The following is a 21,399-nucleotide window of genomic DNA, read 5'->3' on the forward strand; positions in this document are numbered from 1 at the left end:
GATAATACTATTCTTGACCATTGCATATCGTCCAACATAGCCCCAAGTTCTTTCTCCCACTCATTTCTAATTTTGAGCTCAGTTGTGCATGTCAAATCAAGGAAAGTCCAATAGATGTTCAATCCCGTTTTACTTCCATCTTCCACCTTATATAATTGGGATACCAAGAGGTGTTTCCATGACCCAGGAAGGCCAGCATTTCCAAACTCTGCTGTTCGAGTTAGTATTGTTTAAAAATGATCCGAATGGTAAGTCATTCAATTCTCTCAAGACCAATAAAGGACTGAAACACTGCATTCTTGGTGGCATTGCAATGCCCCGATATACCTAATGGCTCCCCAGTGTATTTGGTTGTGTATGTCAGGGATCATCCCGTATCCCACTCCCAAGGGCATAATAGGGGAGTATGTGTACTGTACTTCCAACTTTGAGTGCACAAGTCAGTATCTGAATATCATGTCTGTCATCGAAACATCACTACTCAGTAATAACCCTGTCTCAGAGAAGGTTGGCAAGACTCTTTAATGGCAGTTAGCAGAACAGCATACAGACATCCACAGAACAGAACAGAACGACACGACTAAACCCGATCCTAGTGTTCAGACTGAACATGGTACAGAAACCCCCACCCATCTCCCATGGCTTTTATATCTTCACATAACATCGAAGGGGCGTCCCAAAAAACCTTCGATGGACACGGTATACAATGTATCTATGTATATCCAACCTGTTCTAAATGATTCTCCTAATATGGTATACAAACATCAGCTAGCTTCTCCCGCCTGTGTGAGGGCATTTACAACATGGTGTAGAGTCCATGGTTGTCCCACTCGGGGCCTCAAGGGCCAGAGACTTTCAAGATACCCCTCATTAATATTCATGAGATAAATGTGCATACAATGATTCTAAATGTGTGCTGAACTTTGAGAGTAAGGCATTAGATGAATAACAACATGTGTATATTTTCCAATACAGAATAGGAGTCTTATCATGTTTAACTTCCAGCCAAAGCACCATCTTCATTGTATGGAGGCTAGTTGAGTTTCTCAGTAGCTGCATTTGACATGTTCCTTCATCTGATAGCCATTGTTTTAGACACTGGATTTGTGAGACATTGTGATACCACTCAAAGTAAGGGACCCATAGTCCTCCTCTGTTTTATGGCCTATGGAGAGTTTGTAATACTATCATGTGAAGGGCACCAGCCCACAGTAATGCTCTCTACATCAAGGGATTTGAAGAAACTCTTGGGAAGAAGCTGTATTGGCAAACTGAATGAAACGCAGCAATATTATAATTTTGAATATAGCTAGCCCAACCATCAGTGAGAAGGCTAGTCTATTCCAAAGCCTTAATGAACCGTCTAGACCATTGAGTGCCTTGGTTGTATTTGCCTGGTTAGTATTATATTGCTTATGTTGCAGGTTAATCCCAAATAGTGGAAGGAGGTAATAGACCATTTTGGTTCAATGTGATTATGTGATTTAATTGTTTTGTTTTTCATCGAGGAAGAATTCAGCAAATGTTTTCTTTTGTAGGACATTTTGTTTGTAGGACATTTTACCCCAAATGTATGCAGGGGAGACCCCTCACAGGCCCCCCCATCCTTAATTATGACTCTAACCCACCCCTCACATACATTTGTGGAAAAATGCGGTGGAAGAAATGAAATTCTCTGTTGATGCAAAAACCTGTGATGGAATCTTCCTATCACAACCATTTTAATGTCAATATAGGGATATCTGTCATCTGGTGCCGTGTCTCGTAAATCGAAGGGAATAAAGATACAAAGATACAAAGATCTCCAATATGCATGGATAGTACCCTGCTGAGTAATTTAATTATAACAAAATATCGCCTGCATACATTTAGATTAGGCAGCATTGCTCTCTGAGTAGGCAGACAAGGGATTCAACCACCAAAGAAAATAAAATGCGGGATACAGGACACCACTGTCTAGCGCCACATTTAGGGCCCGATTCATCGAATCCAGTGCAGAAAGGGTGTAAGTTCCGTGCGCCGAGAAGGAGTGTGTGCCAGCCATGGCGTAAAGAAACAATTGCGCGGGATGCGTATTCATGGATTTCCTGAGGCATCACTAGCCGTGGCGCAAGGAACAACAAGCTGTGCCAGTATCACTCCCATGCGCAGTAAAAAGCTAGTGAAATGCCTAACACGGCGCAAGCCCCTGCGCCATCCCTGGTCCAGCATACAGCTCCCCTAACGAAATCGCATGAAAATGCTGCGTGTACCCCGTCCGCACCCTAGCGTAATCACGTGAAAACTCGGCGCATACCCTGGACGCACCCCAGCCAAGTTGCGTGGAAAATCCTGCGCGTACCCCAGACACACACCATCACCTTTGACGCCTCCCCACAGTCAGCCCACACCACAAGAGACGCCCCCAGCTTCCGTGACCACACCCCACAGGCAGCCCACACCACCAGGGACACCCCCATCACCTGTGACCACACCCTGCAGGCAGCCCACACCACAAGGGCGCCCCATCCCCTGTCATGCCACCCCGCTTGCAGCCCCCTCCCGACCAGACATCACTTGCATGCTGGATGTTGAAAGTGTGACACATGTTCACTCCAACAAAGGCGTGTCGAGCACCTTGACTGCCGTGTAGTGACACTACCCATAACCTCCTGTTATAAAAGACCCTGCAAACATAAACAAATGTATACACCTGTGCCACACGCTTCAGTTTGGCAGCTGCACAAACACAATCCCTGTCTGCAACCATCTCCCAACATATACACATCACACAAGTGAATGGTAAAGTGAGGCCCTGCAGTCCATGTGACAAACTAATGTAAAGAATCACCATGTTGAAATAGTCACACAGTGACAGAACCCTGAGCACCCTCAAAGTGTGCCACATGAACAGACACTGGCCGGGAGTGTCACGGCCAGAGCCACATGAGCTGACATTACCAGAACAGATAACCTAATAAACCCATCACTGTTCCTTCCATGTGAGAAGGACATGACATGACATCTCTTCAAATGACATGTCAATCATAAAGCGCATATACACAAGTGTAAGAAGCCGCAAAGAGTCCGGGGATTTGGAACACAGTGACGACAGAGACGATGAACATGGTAGGGCAGGTGATATTGAGGTTGCAGCAGTGCATGGGAAGTGGGGAAGGATATAAGGGGTTTGGGTGAGGGGGCATTGCAGTAAATGTCAAGTACACCATTACAAATAGAACAATATAGAAAATTAAGAAACTGCGGCCAGCATGTGTGAAGTCCAGGCCTGAGTGCAGACAGCAGGTGTTAAGTACAGGTAGGTGGCTCTAGCCATACACAAAAACAGTCAAAGTATGGTAGATGCCAGGGAGGCAGTGCAGGTGTGCAAGTGGCGTGCAAAGGGACCTTTGCCCAAGTTCAGAGGACAGTCACATGACCATTGCAGATACAAGGTCAGCAGGTCAGAGGAGTACCAAAAGCACAAGCAAAGAGGAGTGACTCAAGTACTGAATGACTACATGGCAATCAGAGAGGGCGCTACCCACCGAGACTGCTGCATTTGTGTGTAAAAATGCAAAAACAGAGAAATTGCAAAAGTGACTGCCAGTGAAATATACCCAACCACAGCACAGACAATGAAAACAGCACAAACACATGCTTGTAAAAGTCAAAGCACGGCAATTGCGTTGCACTGCATCAAGTAATTTCCTGGACACATATCGTGAACATTTCACACTTCAATCATTACCCCAACCCTAACCCCTCCCCAACACAGTGAGGACCAATACACAGTGATGGTGCACATGTGATAGCAAATGAAACTTCCCCGTGCATACTGAAACTCACCCTTCAGACACAACCAGTGGTCATGCACATGTGTAACTGAACACGCAATTGATAGCAAACATGACACATGCATGCAAGTAAGCACACACATGACCAACAATGGTCTTTACCTGGGACACCAAACAGAGAAACAAAACATAACAATATGGAAATAAAAGTCAGAGAAGCCATTATTGTGAGTAATGACATCAAAATATATTATACAGTTGTATTAATGCCACACAAACTGCAAAACATAAATAAAAATATGTAAATTTCGAAACAAAGAAAATGTTGAAATGTCAAAACTAAAAGCCAACTATGCACGTAAAAAAAGGAGAATTCTCACAATAGGTCCATGTCCATAAAAGTCACATAAAAAATCATCCAAATGTAATTAAAAAAATGATTTCCTGCAATTTTCAGAAAAAGAAAAAATGAAAACACCACTAAACTATGTACGAAGAAACTTGGAGCCAAGTCCAATTAGCACTCCAAATCATAAAGAAAACAAAAGGTAAATCACACACAAACAACTATGTACAAAGAGTGGCGTGTAGTGCAAAAACTCCAAATCATTAAAAAAATCAGATGAAACTTGTCACTAAATAACTATTTACAAGGACAGCGGGCTAGTCCTCCTCCTCACCATGCTCCCTCAATGTCTCTGCAAGGGCATCATTGAACACTGTGTCCAATTCCCCTAGGAAGGCCTCCGCTCTCACCTCAAGGGCTTGCAGGGACTCCAACATGCTGTTCTCCCACTCCCGACAAGTCTCCTCGAGGACCTCGGCCCGCCTCTCTGCCCGACGCAGTGAAATCTCCACCCTGGCCATGGGAAGTCATGCCTTCCGTGCCTGCTGCCACTCTTCCCCGATCTGCTGCCCGAAACGCTCCAAAACGGAAGACATCCTTTTTGTAAAGTCCACGTTTGCCTCCTGCCGAATGGCCGATACCTTCCTTCCTGAGTTGGTATGCCCCGAGTAATGTAGCCTCCTACTCCGAGACTGCTGCTGCTGAATAGCCCGGTGCCTGTTCCTTAAGGACAGCCTCTGGGATGATGACACCACCCATGGATGTTGTGCACGTGCCCTGCTCCTTCGTGTCTGCTCTCCCTCCAGGCTTAGGGGTTACCCATCCTTTGGTTTATATATTGGTACAACTTTCCAGTTGTATGGGTTGTTTCTAAAATTGAGACTTTACTAAGGTTGTATAGTTCATTCTAGATACTGCTCACGGTGAACCATTACTGAAAGTTCCTTTCCCTCCTCTCCATTTTGCTCTTCTTTTGATTTAGGCTTTAAAATGGCGGCATCTGATTCTTTGTTTTTCTCAGAGGAACAATTAGCAGCGGCTATTGATGTACCTTCCATTTTTGAGAATATCGTAGGTTACAAGGTCAGGATGATACCTCTAACATTACTAGTGATACCATTCTAAAATTGAGGAAGAAAAAGTTCTGCACAGAAATGCACAGCCACTTGTTGACTGAGTATTTAAAGAAAAACATTATTCCTCAAGGTCTTGTGGTTTGTCTCGGACCTTGCCTGTTTATAGATGATGAAGAATATAAACCAGCATTCTTTGGCATAGCCATTAAATGCAGCCGGGACTTGATGCTTCTAACCATCAACACAGCGCTCAAAAAGGGTGCTATTATTGGTGATGAAATAAAGAAAGCAGAGACTACTTTTTCCCTGGATACCTCCATTGCTAATCTTAAAAAAAACCTCGAACTCATGGAGAAACATACTAACGAGTTTATAAAAATAACTACAAATAAAAAAATGAAAAACTCAAAAAAGACATTTCCATCTTTACTAAAGAAAGTACTTTTCCATATTTGAGTCCAGATTACAAGGGCCCAGGACATTGGCACGATCCTAATGCTATTCAAAATGGCTTTATGCCATATATGAAAAGAGTGACATTTTCGGATTCATCTTCAGATGGCAGTGGGACATATTACAACAGAGGATCTTGCGGTAGAGGCAACAAAAGAAACGGGGGTCAGTACGGAGGAAGAAGAGGCAGACCATACAGGCAATATGCCAGTTACGGCCCCCACCCAATTTTGGCCAATTTGGCCCCAATGTTCCTTTTCCTGTACCCAATCTCCCTTCCCCCCACCCGAACAAGGCCCGCCACCATTAGACCGCTCTCAAAAAATTGTGAGCTCTTTGAAAGTGTCCATGCTGGAAAAGCGGTTCTCGTTCGTTCCAATGAAAAATCCCTCTAAAATGGAGATGGAAATCGAACTACGGGGTCTATTTCGAATAATTAGAACCAGAGATTTCTTTGGGTCACATGAAAGAGAAGAACCTGAGGGTGATTCCCATACCCCCTTCCGATGCAAATCTTCATTTACTCCCAGTTAAACATGGTTTCCGAATAAACAGCCATATTTGAAAAGGCGGTACTTAGAGATTTTCACTCTATGTACAAATCCAATCAAATTCATCCATAGACACCATGTTATAACTTTTCTAAGACGGAATGGGAGTGCCTCAAAAAATGAAAAGATCAGTTTATTATAATCAAGCAGGCTGACAAAGGTGGAGGGGTAGTAGTTCTCGATGCTGAAAAATATGATCAGGAGATTATGAGACAATTTAATAACTCCACTTGTTATCACAAATTGAATGGCGACCCCACAGAAAGTGTAAGCAAAGAGATAGGTGTTATCTCCACATCTGCCTGCGAGGTGGGATTGATAGTGAAAAAGAATTTCTTTTTTTGACAACTAATGGGACCAGAGTCCCTCTATTATATGTATTATCTAAAATAGATGAAGGCCTATTAAATCCTCCAGGTCGCCCTTTTGTTTCCCTATGTAGCTCTATTCTTGAACAAATAGGTCAATTTTTGGACTACTTTTTGAAACCTTTGGCAGCTAGTACAGACACTTATACACCACAGATGCCATTAAACATCTTCAGGGTTTACCATTTCATCCTGAGTCAGATATGCTCATTACTCTGGACGTAGAGTCCCTTTACTCTAATATACCTCAATTGGAGTGACTGCATATAATGACAATTTTCCTGGGTAGTAGACTAGATGTCCAACATACACCAAGTGAGTTTTTGGTGCAACCTCTTGAGATAGCCCTAATTAGGAACTATTTTCGATCAAAAACTCATTCTATATGCAGATTAAGGGTACGGCAATGGGGGCAGCTTTTGCCCCCAACTATACGAAACTGTACATGTGGCAGTTTGAGAGACCTTCTGTGCTACACAATTCGAATCCGTTTTTGCCAGCTATTCGTCTGTATATATGATACATCAACGATCTTGTCATAGTTTGGGATACTACTTTGGGGGACTATACAGCATTTCTCCCCTGGATGAACACTCTAGACATCAATCTTAACTTCACCATGTTTAATAGTAATGTTTCTCTTCCATTCTTAGACTTATTAAAATTGATGTATATCACATTATTGTAGATCTATTCTGGAAAAGACAGCTAGAAACACTATTTTACGTTTTGATAGCTTTCATCCACAGGCACTCCGGGAAAGCATTCCATACGGACAATTTTTGAGAGTGAGACGCAATTGTTATAAAACTTGTGATTATTCAGTCCAAGCCGATATCATTGCAGAAAGACTATCAGCCAGAGGATATCCTTCCCACTTATTGAAACAATCACGTAAGAGGCCCAGAAGCAAACATTGAGATGTTTTACTAACTAAGAACAGGAGAACTGACATTACTCACAAATGTATTGTATGTGTAATCACATACAATACGCATCAGAGTGACATCAAAAAAATTATCTATAGACACTGGCTCCTTCTCCAAGTGAATAATCCAGAACTAGAACGTCCCATATTTGCCTTTAAAAAATGCAAGAACTTAAAAAATTGGCTTTCACAGGCCGATAGAGCCAGGCCAGCTAATAAACAAGCTACCATTCATTTCCAAAGGGCCTCAAACTTATAGTGGGCCATTTCCCATGTGGATTCTATAGTTCATGTATTTCTACCACAGCTTGCTCCTCAGTTCCTATAAATGGGACAATATGGAACTTGAAACATCACACTACATGCAATTCTCACAATGTAATTTATGTAATCGTATGTCATGTATGAAATCTTACATTGGTAAAACATCCAGATGGGTTAAAACACAGATTTCTGAACACAAATGTAGAATCCACACTAAAACAATTACTTCCACATTGGTGATACATTTTCTGGAAAATGATCACCACTGTGATGAGTTAAAATGGTGGGCCCTCAAGCATGTATTTGGTACTGACTCACTCAATACTGCTACTAGACTTTCTCAAAGATAACAGTGGTGGATGTATAATACGCACAGTTATCAAAAAAGGCCTGAACCATCAGGAAGAGTGGCTCCACTGTGTCTCTTGAAGCAAGCGGGTATACCTTTACGAACCTTGTACATTTCTTTTTCAGCTGACCAAGTATGTAGTCAGGTTGTATGGTACTGGCTACTCTTGATTACTATTTTTTTCTGGTTATTTTTGGTTTCAGTTTTTATTCATTCTATCTTACATTCTTATTTTTATCTATTTCACTACTTTTTTTTCATCTTTTTATCAATTTCACTTTTTGGGTATTAACATCCAGCCTGACGCGATGCGGGTCATGTTCATGATAGATGAAGGGATGTCGCGCTTTTTGTGGCCATAGCCGCCGTTGCCTTTGGCCAGGCAATGGGCTCCTCTAATATACGTTATGAGTATGGCCCTTTAACTCTCCATAACCACCGATGCTTTTAGCTACGTCATGCGCATCTTCATCACATGTTATCAGTCCGACCTTCTAAGACGTTATAGTCTAACGTGATTTTCCTTTTTGGAGCTATTGACTACAAAAGGGCGGCACTTAGAGCATACATTTTTCTTCGCGATCGCGCAGACTATTAACAGCCACATTCCCGGCTCACATTTTCAAGGTATTTATTTCCATTTTTCCCTTCTATCTTTAGCATTTTTCACTTCCTTTTCCACCTGCTCGTTAATTGAGTATACGTACATGTTTAGTTTGCTTCACCGACGGGTGAATCATTGACCTTTCAGCACTTCTGGGATTAATGGACATACCCTCGCTAGGTCAATGGATTGTTATTTTGTACGGTCTTGAGATATTTCATAGCCTCATGTGACTTCCCTTCTAGGAGCCATTGATTTCTTAACGGCAGCGCTTTGAGTCTACGTGCTTTAGCCGCAACCTCTGAGATAACTTACAGATGCATCCGTGGCTCTCAATTTAAAGGTATTTTCCGCTTCCATCTTTGGTTATTTTTTATAATTTTTTTATCTGCTCGTCTACCAAGTACATGAATGTGTGTAGTTCGCTTCACTGTTGGGTGAATTATCGGCCTCCTGGGACTTTTGGTAACAATGGACACACCAATGCTAGGCTACGTGGTTGTATTCTTGTCTGAGATGTTTTTGTTAAGCTGATATGATCTCCATCGTCTTTTTGGTTTGATGGCAATCTGGACACGGACATACATATAAGTCTAGCTTTTTCTTTGTTTCTTTTATTTTTCTGTTTCTCTCCTTGTCCTTTTGTTTGTCTAGAAAGTGACTGATTTACAGCATAAAATGAACCGAGAAGTCAGAGCGGATGTCTGCTTCCGCCATTCACAGACTACGATATACACTTGACTCCGGTCCATGTTCGGGGATCATCCTTTGATTAGCACAGTTTCGTAGGTTCTTTCAGCTTTTGAGCTTTCATTGTAGTGGCAGTATTTTTTCTTGATTGACAACCTTAGATGGCGTTATTAGTGAGATTTAAATTCAATTTTCTTCTCCTTCCCCCTTTTCATGTCTCTACAGATTAATTTATTATAGTGTCTGTTACTTTTCCAAAGTAGATGGCCGACAGATTTATTTTCGCGAACCATTTTTCAGAGTTAAATAAGGTGACTTTGATTAGCATCTTGTTGTGGGTGTAAACAGATAAATTTGTTTGCATTAAAGTGGCTTTTATGTGTACTTCATTATTCGACACTGTGGGGCTGCTAGACTAGGTAAAAATTATTGAAAGTTTTTTTAACATATGTTATTTTCACTTGTTTTCTTTTTATATTATGTTCCATGCTTGATTCTTTCATGAACTTATGGACCACATAAGAGTACAGATGAAGACAGAGGTGATGGAAAATAATTAACATGTCTATTTAATGTTACTAATGCCGATCTGTTTACATGCATGAATAAGGTCCTGATGAAGACGGTTGCCCGTTCTTTCCCCTCTGCCTTTGAGCGACAAGACCTAGACAATTAGATTTGTCAAAAGTACACAATGGATCGATACCTTGATAAATAAATAAATGAAATAATATTGCACAGGGTACTAGTAGTAGACAAACATTTTTTGTTATGAACTTTTATTACTATATATTGCACCTTATGACCATTTGCACTTTAGGATTTTCTATCTTTACATATATTCTCTTAAAATAGAACATCTGGTGTTTTATTCATTTGAATGGTTGTCATCCTATCTACTGGTTCAGTATGGAATATTTGAACTTTGAATAAACTTTGACATGAATCATTTTACCTTCTGAACAATAGACCTTGTCAACTATATCCTTTTTTTACCTCAACAGCAGCGAGATAAAAATGGAATATAAATGTATATTCACAATACTTCAATTGGTATGACAAATATATACAGGTCTATAAATATGGGAATGCAATTCATTTGAATAAGCTTTTAATTACTATTTTATCGATTTGTATCATTGGATTTTGTATTAAGAAGATATTTGACTATTAAAATATGTACATTTCTTATCTTTGTTGACCTAGTCTATCCCCTCATTGGTTTTGTATATGGAAGTCGCTTTTATTACTAAGTAGTGTTATCCTAGTTACTTACAGTGCAAGCAACTTTTCTTGTTCGATTGCTCTCCCTCCATTGCCACAGCTCCTGTCGCTGGCTGGATCTGCGTGGAGACCACTTCGGCTGATCCAACCTCGACTCCCGACTCTGGCAGGGATGTGATCTCCACCAGACTGGCCGCCGGGGTTGGGACAAGTTCACAGGGGGGCTGGTGGTATCTGGGCCAGAAGGCGGCAGGGACGACGAGGAGTAGGGGGTCGTAGAAGTGGCCAGACCACGCACCCAATTCGAGACCAGGAAATGTGCTAGCCAGTTCACGAGACGCACAACCTCATTGTGATGATGTGCAAGCTCCTGATTGGATGCCTGCGCATCATCACGAATGGTGCCTGTAGGCCTCATGATACCGGCTAGCAACGGTTCCACCCTGTCCCGAATCATTGGAATGGCGACATCCGCAGGTATTGCTGTTTGTGTGGAAACATCCGCGACCTGCGGATGGGTCTGGCCTGGGGCATGCCTGCAGGTGCATACTGGTGAAGTCCCAGAAGCAGGATTAGGCATAGGCCCCTCCACTGTGACCTCAACTGCCTCCTGCCCTGGAGCCTAACTGCACCAGTCACACCCACCTCGTCACCCCCGCCGGGTCCCATCGACTGGGCTGATGCAGACTCCCCCCCCCCCCCCACCAACCTGGATGCCTCCCCACCGTCTTCAGCATCGGATTGCCCCTGTATGACCTCACCTGTCCCTCCCACTGCCAAGGAGTCCACGACCACCTTCTCCCTCTTGGACCTCCCCTCAGCAGCTGCGGCCATTGTCTCGGATGCGGCACCAGTCTCCTCGCTCCCCAAAGATGAAATTTGCTTGGAGCTCGACTGGGCCTTGCATCTGTGCCTGGTGGAGGCCTCCCTGTAGCCTTGCTCCACAGCACCTTCTCCCCCCTCTTCTTTCAACGTCGCTGGGGATAGGGAGACATAGAAAAAAAGACATCAGGGTACTGTACGTATGTGGGCATGGCACAAAAAATATGCACATGAATTGCACTGGCAAAGGCCACAAGCATCATCACCCTCCACAACATACTGGTACGTGCAATAAACACACAAGCACATACATGACTGTCCTTCACACCAGTCAATCACATCCATGGACAAGGGACTGTCAGCACCTACAAAATGTGCATGTCCCTCACATGCATAATGGAACATACACATGTCATTTCCACACATCACCTGACAGTCCTGAGGCAGGGCATGGAGTCATCACATCAGAGTCCACTCAATGTCAATTTACCAGCAAGAGTCAAGCACACATTCAAATGCTCCAGTAACATCCATCCTGGAGTGTTGTCCAGTCACACACTCACTTCTCAGACACATGCACATGTATACCATGCATGTCCATGATGTTGCAGACAGCACCCATGTGTCACACCTCTCGTATGGCCACATCCATACACATGCATGCAACCGTCGTTACATGCTGCAGCGCATCACACATTGCAACTGGAACACTGCTGATGTCACACATGCTTGTATGGACACACATGCAGCATTGCATGGGACATGCACACAGACATCCGTACAAGAGGCATGCCTGACATAGGGTCAAGGTGCGCACTCCAACCACACATCAACATGCACTGTGGAGGACAATAACACATGGACACTTACCAGTCGACTCCAGACGGAGCTGCAGTTCCATGACCTGGGCGTGCAGCGCTGGGTAGAACCACTCCAGGACCTGCATGTTGTCGGTGGTCAAACGGCCCCTGCGCCCCCCTTGGTTCTCACCAGGCTTGAGGAAGCGGCAGGCCTTGTTGTGGGTCCTGCCTTTGTAGTCCTCCCAGCGCGTGTACACATGGTGGTAGTTGTGGGGTGCCACCCCCTCCGCATTGATGGCACCCACGCTGTCCACCCAGATCTTACTCCGTCTTTCCTTGCCAACTTGGACTGGTCTGTGGAAGAGGGCATCATAATGCCGCAGGACTTGCTCCACCAGGATGTCAACTTCCCTGGCTGAGAAGCTCACAGCCCTCTGCCTCGCTGCCGGGGGGTTGCCACTTGCCTCTGATGATGTTGGTTCAGACGAGGCAGGTGTGGGTGGGCAAGGTGGTCCTGCACTGGGCTGTGGAGCGGCGGTCTGGCACGTCGGGAGTCTTCTGGATCAGCAGAGGTGGTCACAGGTCCGACGACAGGAGCACTGGCAATGGCTGTACAGCAGGCACCAAAATTGCAGGGCACGTGGGCAGCAGGCACACACAGTGGGCATGCAGCAGCACATGGCTCGTAGGAGGCATCTCTGGGCACTTGGAGACAGGTAAATTGGCTGGTAGGCAAGAGCGTGTGTCTTATGTTACTCGCGTGGGCAGCCGGAAACAGAGTGACTGCGCACATGCGTAAAGCGCGCATCAGCATGAAATCAGAGGAAAGGGCCTAAGCGCGTAAGTTACATGAAATGTGCTGAACATTGGGCGTGGCGTTCAGGATCGGGATAAAGTAGTGCGTAGGAGACCATCACACGCTTTCGCGAGTTATAGTAGACGGACATGTGGACTTCGTTTCCACGTGATCTCTTCACTACTGCGACCGTGCAAGCCTCTTGTTTTGGCAGGGGGGGGGGATTTCCTCTGCGCATGTACTTTTGAGGCTGACAGTGAGTTGCGTATGCATTTTCCATTCTGTGGATGCCCGTGTGTGTCGCCTAACCCCTTATTTAACATCACAGTAGCTTACGTGTCCTTCTCGTACGTATTATTTGTGTTGCTGGGTGCCGCAGCGTACTGTGTTTACACGTGGGCTACCGAGGGGTCGCGTACATGTGTTTCTCATTTTTGGGGTGCCTGTGCATTACGCAGCCCGTAATGCACAGCCTTGCGGGGGTACACTGGTACGCTTAACATCACATACACTGCCCCCACACTCAAATTGCCAAGGACAATTGATAGCTGCACCTCCCATTGCACTACTCCATCAGTGCCATGACTTGGAGGGCAACAAGTGGGAAGGGAGGCAAAGGTGGCCGAGGTGCCCAGGGCCATGCAGGGAGAGCCATGCCCTCCACCCAACAGGGTCAGGGAGATGCAGCTGATGCTGACGTCCCCAACACCCGTGGTCCTGGGGCAGCATTGCCTACTGCTGCCCACACCAGGCAGGGTGAGGTAGCTGCAGGGGCAGCTGCAGCAACCACCACCCAGGCTCAGGGTCACCCAGCCAGGCTTGTAGTGGTCCCGGCCTAGGCTTGCAGAGACCCAGGGGCAGATGCCCTCATCTCCAAGGGCAGGAGACGTGCGGACAAAGGTCCAGCACCCAGGGTCCGGGGGCAGCATTGCCATCTGCTGTCCATACCAGGCAGGCTGAGGTAGCTGCAAGGGCAGCTGCAGTAACCACCACCCAGGCTCAGGGTCACCCAGCCAGGCCTGTAGTGGTCCAGGCCCAGGCTCCCAGAGACCTAGGGGCTGATATCTGTGTCTCCAAGGGCAAGAGACATGCGGACAAAGGCCCAGCCACCAGCACCCAGGTACACATGCCTGGAAGGCCACCTACAGTCACAGCATCAGTGGGTGATGCCACAGCCCAGTCCACCAGTGCTCCGGCCCCTACTGACCCAAGTGTTCCCAGCCACTCAGGGTCTACATGACCTTGCAAGAAGGCAGAGCGTGCAGTAGGACAACAGGCTCCGTCCCAAAGGCACGGCACAGGAGACCCACACGTCGAGGAAGAGGAGCTTTAGTGATGAGGAACTCCAGATCATCGTGGACTACGTGCAGGAACATGAACATGAATGACATGCTTGTGCGGGCAGGGAGCACACATACGCCTGCCCAGAGTATGGCCCACTGCCAGTGTGTTGCTGATCGTATGAACGCCTTGGGCTATGAGAGGCTCACAGCTTCTGAGGCAGTGAAGCGTTGGAATGACCTCCGGCGCCGTACCAAAGATAAGCTGGGTGCCAACTACACCTCTACTCAGGTGACTGGAGGTGGGTCCCCACGATAGGAAGAAGAACTCGCTCCACATGAGGAGATCATAGGTGCTATGATTGATGTGGAGCCGATCCAAGGCGTGGGAGACCTGCCAATTTATGAGGGAATGTCTGGTGAGTGGTGATGTGTGTGTGTGTGTGTGTGTGTGTGTGTGTGTCCAGGACATGTGTATGTTGCTTGGATGAAGTGTATTAATTGTCTGAAAGTTATGCCTGCATTTACATGACTGCCATGGGTGAACCATGTCATGGTGAACTGACACGTGCTTGTTGTCCTGCAGACTGCATACGCACGATGTGCTGCACACCATGACATACCCCATCACCACACCTACTCATTCCTTCCATGTCACTCTGTCCTGCCAACCTTGGCCCTCTTCCTGCTCCAACCTGTGATGGCGGATAGCCTGTGACAATCTTGCACTCCACACTCGCCTACTTTCCGCACATCTCTGACGTCTCTGAGAGGTCATCCTGCCAGCTGCACCTCCTCAGGGGTATTCTTCCTTTCCTCTCCTTCCCCCAGCAGCTCTCTGTCTCCAGAGGACTGGTCATTCCTATGGTGGGGTACTGCAACAGCCTCTACCAAGATTTCTGTGCGTTGACTCATTTCCCTCTGCAACTCATCCAGAACTGGACTGTGGGAATTGTCCTTTTGTCTTGGGGGCCAGGTATTGTATCTCCCTAGGACTGTGATGATGGTACTGGCTCCCAGTGGCTACGACTGTTCATTTCCAATCCCTGTGCATTGTCCACAAGGACTTATGGGTCCTGAGGCCACAGTTCCTTCAACTCCATCTTCCAAATTCGCTTCCTTCTCATGGTCTTTGATCATCCCTTTCATACTCCCTGAGGGTCAGTTACTTCTCATAACAATTAGTTGGTGGTTCATGTTTAACTTCGGCTGGGACATCCCTCTGGTACAGCCTACCTGCCTCAATGGAACTGGAGGTGAACCTTCTGTGGGTCTGGAGGCCCTTCTGATGCTTACTCATGTGTTGTGCTTTCTCTCCTCCTCTCTCTTGCTGGAGTCCTGGATGATTGAGAAAATGCACTACTCGCCTGCCCACACTCAGATCTCCGACGCGGCCATCTGAGTCACCAGTTGTACCCATGCACTGCCTCCCTGCCATTCCCCGCACTTGGTGGATGTTTACTGTATCCCTACAACCCTCTAGTAGCGATTGACACCTGATGTCTGCACTTACACTTTCACCAGCCTGCCGCATTTTCATTGCTGATTATGTAGTTGTATTTTATTTGTATGCCGTTACCATGTACTGCACTGCCCGCTCCCACTTCCAACCCCTGGTCTCACCTTCACTGTGCCTATTCACTCGCGTGATGTCAATGTGACCTGGCCTTATGAGATGGGTGTGTCTGGCTTCACTCTATTCCACCACCCTTGCATCGTAGCACCTTGTGACACCTGTGTGTATTGAGTTTGTGAATTACATGTCATGTCATGTTACATCCATTGTACATGGCTCTGGGACAGTAGTCAGCAAGTTCCATCTCATGCAGTTCAACAGTTCAGGCATGGCTGTGCTACGTGGCATATGTGTATTTGCATCAGTGATGTTGGTGACTGAACTATGCCAGTCAGGTGCTCGTGTGTCAAGCAGGTGCTATGCACCATGCACTACATGTGGTATTTAGCCCTTCCACACACGTCCATGGCTGCTTTCATGCTACCCTTCACTTGCATTGACACTGCGTACGTGCAGAAGTTTGTGACATGGCAGGTTAATGTGTGGCATGACAATATTGTGATGCCTATGTGTGTGGGCTGTGCTATTTACATGGCTCTTCATGTATTTTTCTGTCCATGTGCAGGTAATGAGGCACTGGATGCAGAGGAGGAGGAGGAGGAACAGGATACTGAGTCGCGACCTCACCAGTGGAGGACGTGGTGTGGTAGCCCATGAAGATCCACTGGTGCTACAGGCTATCCTGGCCATGACTCAGTTTGAGTCCGCCTCTGAGGAAACCTGTGGTGGTTACGGGTGCAGGGTCACGCTCCACAGTATTGACTCCTGGTCCAGCTGATCAAGGGAGGGATGCAGTCCTGCAGCCACAGGCAGCACCATCACATCAAGGGCCAGGTAGTCTTGGCCCAGGCAGGCGTGGGGTCCACCAACGCAGTGGCCGTGTGGTAGCTGGCGATACTGTGTGGGAGCAGTCCATGTATGCTGTTGCACAACAACAGGCTGCTTCATATGAGATGTTGGCCCAGGGCATGGATAGGGTGGCCAATTCCATGATACCCCCAGCAGGACAGGTGGAGCACCAGCAGCAGGCATTGCAGTCCACATGCCGCTCTCACAGGCCGAACATGGTGGCCAGGAACAGGAGCCGATGGGCAGAACTGAGGGCTCTGTGTGCATCCATTGCTGCAGAGGGTCGGGCCCACAGGGATGCCCTGAGGTTAGAGTATGAGTCCCTCAGAACTACACTGGCTGCACTCGAGGCAGCCCACAGTAGATGGTCTGAACAGCAGATGCAACAGTTGACTCGTACCATCACAGCGGATCTGCAAGCATCCCATGAGGTGTTGCATGGGGACCTCCGAGCCATCATGTTGCCATCATGTTGCAGATACAATCATCTCAGTCCCGCATGGCCACTGCCATGGAGGACCAGACCAGGGCTATACGTGGTGATCCTCCTCCCTTAGCACTACCACATTCTGATGCTACACCAGAGGGTGGCGACAGCAGCGAAAGGTCTCCCGATCCATACTAGCTCCGCGGCCCATTAAGCCATGGAGGTTTTTTTTTTCTTCTCAACATCCACACCTGTGGGTGTTGATGTGCACCCTGCACCTCCTCCCTCCTGGGTGCCCCCCCTCCACTCCCCATGGGCATTTTTGAGTTTATTTTACTTGTTTTTTGTCTATTGTACATTTATGTGACAGTGTTGCTTTGTGTGGCAGGCAAGGGCATCCACTTTAGATTCCAGCTGGATACATGCAGGCTTGTCTCGTGTTGGTACCCTCCTTGTTTGTGCCTTAGGGTCCAGACTCATAGGCCATTCCTGCTTCCCCTTTTCATGGGCTTACAAGGAGTGCAGCATGTAAAAGTTACTTACACAGAGGCATTGGAATTCCATTATGTCTGTGAGCAGTCTCAAATCCGACCGGTGTATATACACCTAGTGGGATTCATGATTGTTTGTCCAGTGCATGGTTAACATCCCTTTTTGTTTGGAAATTGGGACCCATCCTTTGTTCATGTTCCATCTGCATGTATTAGCTTGACTATCTCCATACATTTTTAGCCTTCCTGCTGTATGCGCTTCACTGCCCCCTTTGGTTAGCAGTGCCACACGTATATACAAGGGGGCCAAGTGCAAGTCACGACACATTGAGGCACGTACAATTATAAATGGTCACTCTCAGACAGATTCACTCTTGGGTCCTGTGTTTCTGGTATGTTGTACTGGCCAATTGATGTTCTTGTGTACATTATTATATTGATGAGTGAGTTATTTCTGAACTTGTTTCGTTGAGCGCTTTGTGAAAGTAGTGTTATGTGTTGGCCATTTATTTCTCAGTTTGGACATTGCATGCCATGCCATGGCATGGTGTGGCAACCAGGTGACATGAAAGTGTGGGAGGGTTTAGGTGACATATCAGCATTTAGATGTGTACTTTGCCAAGGTTGGGACAGATGATTGTCCCTTTATCATCATCGATTGTTACCTGAAATGTGCCAGGGCTCTGTGCACTCCGCAGGGTTGGATTTTAGGTGAAAAATTGTCCCACAAGCTGGGTACGGGCAGCCTCGCCACATTCCCTTTCCGCTCCCATGCGTAGCCGCCGTGCATGTGGTCAGGGATGTGGGGGCACCACCATGTCCACTGGTATGCCACGCCGTGTTGCAACGTTGTGCAGGACACATGCTGCCACAATGATCCTGCACACTACTGGTGGTGCATACAGTAGCTCACTGCCAAAGTGGTCAAGGGAGCGGAAGCGTGACTTCAGCACTCCGAATGTGCGCTCCACTATGGCCCTAGTTGCAATATGGGCTGCGTTGTATCTTACCTGGGGTGGTGTGGTGAGGTTCCGTATTGGCATCATCATGTAGATGCTCAGAGGGTGGGCACTGTCCCCTGTGGAGGTGAGATGGTTTGTCAGTGGTGTAGTTTTGTCAGTGTGAGACATGCATGCATTTGCAGGGCCATTTGTACTCACCAATGAGCCATGTGTTGCCATGCCTCCCAGCTTCCAGGACCCGGTGTAGGGGTGACCTTCTGAATATGAAACTATCATGTGTAGACCCTGGATAGTTGGCATATACAGAGGTAATGATTCCCTTGGCATCACAGACAACCTGTACGTTGATGCAATGCTAGTGCTTGCGATTGCGATAGATGTGCTCTGAGGCCCTAGTTGGACGTAGGGCCACATGGGTGCAATCGATAGAACCAAGCTCTTTAGGGGAGTGCGCCACCCCGTAAAAGTCCTGGACCATGGCCTGCCTTTCTACGGGTGTTCTGGGCATGTATATATGCCTGCGGACTGAGAGGCGTGCAGTCATGATTGCCAACACCTGGTGTAGGGAGCGTGACTGCGTGGGCTGTGAAATACCCCCGACTATGGCAGTTGTCCACTGAAATGACCCATTGGCCAAAAAATGCAGTACATTGAGCACCTTTTCCAAGGTGCTCAGTGCTTGGGAGCACAGGGTCGGTGATGTGAGGTCATCTTCCCACTCTGTGACCAGGTCTAATATGATATGGGGTGGAAACCTATACCTGCCAAAGAGCTGGTCATCAGGTATTCCAAAAAGTCTGGTCCTGGGTAAAAAAAATGCATGCCCTGGCTATCCTCCTCCTCCTCCTCCTGCGGTGTTCCACGATCACTGCTGCAAAAAAGGGTACATTCATCGTAGCTGTATACGTGCGTTGGCTTTTCGCGCGCCCTTTTTATACATTGCTTTTAGTATGCGGTGATGTTTCCGGATTAGTGCGTCGTCTTCCGTGCGCCGGTGAGCCCTGTTCGATTCCATGAATACGTGTTGTTAGCGCGGATATGGGCATTGTGAGTATTTTACTGTGCTACTTCCCACGTTAGGCCCACATTTACGCTTGTTGTTCCCCATTCCACGTGTGCTGCCCCCTTTTTAGGTGACTGCACCAGACGGTATGTGCCTTCGCTGGGCGTCTCGCGCAAGGCGTTCGTGGTGGCGCAGTGATGTGTTGGACCCGCAGGGATTCAGTGCAAGTCTCGGGTAAGCCACGTGCATTGTGTTCCATGAATGGACAAACGGGCGCTTGTGTGCATTTTGCACGCAAGCGCCCCTTTTTCCGCGCAATTTTATTCCTTGAATCGGGTCATTAATCTCCCAGGCATCTGAAAGAACAGCAGCCACTTTAACTGCTTCAGTAAATTCAGTAGTAGGCATATCTAGTTTATAATACCATTCTCCAAACCAAATTCTTATTGAACTTTAAAGTGAACAGTACTTCAAAAGTACAAGTGATATATATTTCTGATGCTTGTGGATCTGCTTAGAATCACATGCTGTGCATATAGTCCGACATCTAGTGAAAACCGCAGAGTATTGCGTCTTTCTTTCGAAGATCGAACAGGGATGTCGACATGGGCGTGACTGTAACACTATCCCTAACGTGATGTGTAGTGTACACAAAATCCCTCAACGTCGAGGTCCCTCAGATTGTTTTTTTCCGCCAACCTAGTTGGTCGCATATGCGAAGCTCGCAAGAGTTTTATATTGCTATATACGCTCGTCTAGTCTCCCGACTAATCTTCTCGATGACTGCCTCTGGGTTTCCTACCGCCGCCGACATCTACAACTGCTCCGCGACTGTCGACTGTGTGATTTTGGCCCTCCTGCCAGGCCCTTACATTCGGGAGAGCAGGGCCCTGGGTTTATTCAGCTCTAAGAATGTATTATCTTTACCCCTCTCTTTCTCTTCTTGGTCTGGCTGCCGCTACCCTCTGCTATTTAGAGTGCGCCCTTTAAATTTTGTCAGTCATGTAACGGCATGCTTCCTTGGAAGGACACCCATCGCCGTTGCAATGGGTGTCTTCCTCGAGACCACAACAAGTGCTCATGCAAGGCCTATAATCTCTTTTGACCGAAAATGTTGAGACAGGCAGACTAAATGGTGGGCGGCCTACTCTTTGCAGGCCGTAAGCCTTGCCGCCATTGGCTCTGTTGCTTCGGACGACGAGGAATCCGTCAGCAGTGATGGCTGCGAATTAGAAGCCATCGACCATTCAGCAGAGCCTGCAGCTCCCAAATACCCAGCACTGACAGACAGGCCATCAGCTCTGTTATGAGGAGATCACACCCCGGTGGCAAGCGCACCCACGCACCATGGATACAAAAGCACACAACCCCTAAGGCCTCTTCGACGGAATCATTGAAGAGGCTACAACGCCAACAGGGCCTCCGAAAATTTCAATGGCACCTTCCAAACCTTGCGGTTCATCACCCTACATGCAACCGCTTTCGCGGCATGCGATTGGGCATCCCTTTGGAACGGACGTTCACCCTAAAAAACATACCGTCGTCGACGCATCGTCCAAGGGGGCACAAGCACCTAAGGCCTCGGTGGAATCGAAGGTCTCGGCTCGCCTGAAGGCGCAGCGAGACCTTCGATTCAATCGCTGAAAATGTATGAAAGCCTTGTGGCTATCATTTCAGCAGCCACAGAGCACAAGGGCACCCCCTCTCCGCGAGAGGAGTATTCTGAAAGCCCCCAGCCACTCTCGAAGGCCTTATCAGGAACAT

At 47.0% G+C, this 21,399-nt stretch overlaps 1 protein-coding gene across 6 annotated transcripts in view; it reads left to right on the top strand.

Moving 5' to 3' along the window:
* Window positions 1-21,399, top strand: part of UCKL1 (uridine-cytidine kinase 1 like 1) — a 378,995-nt gene that overhangs the window by 26,633 nt on the left and 330,963 nt on the right. Inside the window, exon 1 of one of the 6 annotated variants that reach the window (XM_069650856.1) lies at window positions 9,929-9,947. The exons of the other annotated variants lie outside the window; for them this stretch is intronic. The gene's annotated coding sequence lies outside the window, so the exon portion shown is untranslated. Of the gene's footprint in view, window positions 1-9,928; window positions 9,948-21,399 lie in introns of those variants that run through there. 6 annotated transcript variants of the gene reach the window in all.

This window comes from Ambystoma mexicanum, chromosome 3p (assembly GCF_040938575.1).
Source record: "Ambystoma mexicanum isolate Mex_15411 chromosome 3p, UKY_AmexF1_1, whole genome shotgun sequence".
Taxonomy (NCBI): Eukaryota; Metazoa; Chordata; class Amphibia; order Caudata; family Ambystomatidae; genus Ambystoma; species Ambystoma mexicanum.